A 1,811-nucleotide genomic window follows, 5' to 3' on the forward strand; every position below is an offset into this window, starting at 1 on the left:
ATGAAACAATTCCTCTGCTGTTCAACTTTGATGAAACGTACATAAATATTTAAACAAAACACACACGGACAGCTGTTATTTTAGTGTTGCCAAGGCAGCCGGTAAAATAAAATCCTCTGTATTTATATGAATAAGCACGCAATTTCATGTGAGCACAATGCATTTCCAGCTCTATCAGATCTGTTTTTGTTTTGTTTATCTCTCCCCATTTGCATCATTATGAGGCAGAGAAAATCTATAGTGGAGTCTGAATAGCACCGTAATGAGGAGAGGGAATCAATCATCCTTTCAAAGTAGGCCTGCTGCAGCAATGAGAATATAAATTCACTCTCATAAATCCCACACTTTAAGGTCTCTATATCCTTCTTAACGTCTCTGGAGTTTACAGCGGCCTTGTGTGTTATACTCTTTTCTAAGACAGACTGTCTGATTTAGGGCTGGTTTCTTCTGTCCTGCTGGGAGATATTGGTAGAGATGTCCAAGTTAGCCTTCGTAGTGTGAGCTATAAAGTGTTGTAATTGCTGTGTTAATTCTGGGGAGCGCACAAAAGGAGCTCTCTTGTCGATTCATCCAGCTATCAATCTACCTATCAAGTCAACATTTTGCATGTCTGGACCATTATTGCATATGTCACATAATTGGGTGCAATTAAAAGGAGGCAAAAATGCTGTAATTAATGTCAGTTGTCAAACACAGTAAAGCTGGGGAAGAATGATTTTTCTCTGGGACTTTGAGAGCCTTCAAAAGCAGAGATAATATAGAGGGCTTTAGTTGGTCTTTGCTCAAAGAAATAAAGGAAAATGTCTATGGAATAAAAAAAAAAGATAAGCACACTTTGCAATCGTGCCCATTATAAGCGTATCCATTGCATCCATTTGCATTGCAGCGCACAGTGCACCTCTACATAGGGATAACATAGAAACTGATTGCTTTGGGTACTTGAATAGCATTTGGTGTGTATGCACCATAAGATGCAGGTAAAAAGGCTGCATTTAAGCTACCAACTTCAATTTAAACATGAATGTTAAAAGCTCCCACCATGATGGCCCTGTCAATATTTAGCCATTGTGTGGCGTCTGCGGAGCAGTTTGGGGTTAAGGGTCTTGCTCAGGGTCCCAGAGTGGCAGTAAGTGTTATTGGGGCTTGAACTTAGAGCCTCTGGGACCCAACCGCAATGCCCCAACCACTAAGCCACCACTCCCCTATAATGAACTTCCCTCATTATGGTGTAAGTTGTCACACACTTGTTTGGCAACTATTTTCTCAAGCGTTTTAGATAAAATAAGAAGGGGTTCTGTTGTGGGTTGCACTGATAGCCGGAAGGAATCAACTCTATCGCTGCATTGTAGGTTTTTGAAAGCTGAGTCCACCCCCTTTGGTTAAGGTTGGTTTTTCTTTCTTAACATAGATGGCTTCCTTCACAACGCCTCTCAAACCACCTGTCTCCTTTGTCCAAAATGTGAACATTCTGGTCCTTAAAAGAATGTCCTTTGTCCATAAGGTGCAGATGCTCTTTATTACAGATACCTTAAAAGCCTGAGATACATATCCCTGTAACAGGCATTGATTAATCACATCTAAAATAGAGGAGGAGATCAGAGGGAATACTTCCTTAAATAATGTGGTTGGAACTAGATCTAACATACAAGTTGAAGGCTTAGATGAAGACAATAGTTTGCTAACTGAAAGTTCAACTGGATGAAAACAGTCATAACGCGGTTGAGATTCCATACAGTACTTACCTCAGATGCTGCTCAAAGACAAATTAAATCACACAATAACATAATACAACAAAATAAAAACAAAACAGG

Source organism: Cyprinodon variegatus, unplaced genomic scaffold (assembly GCF_000732505.1).
Source record: "Cyprinodon variegatus isolate N-32 unplaced genomic scaffold, C_variegatus-1.0 Scaffold982, whole genome shotgun sequence".
Taxonomy (NCBI): Eukaryota; Metazoa; Chordata; class Actinopteri; order Cyprinodontiformes; family Cyprinodontidae; genus Cyprinodon; species Cyprinodon variegatus.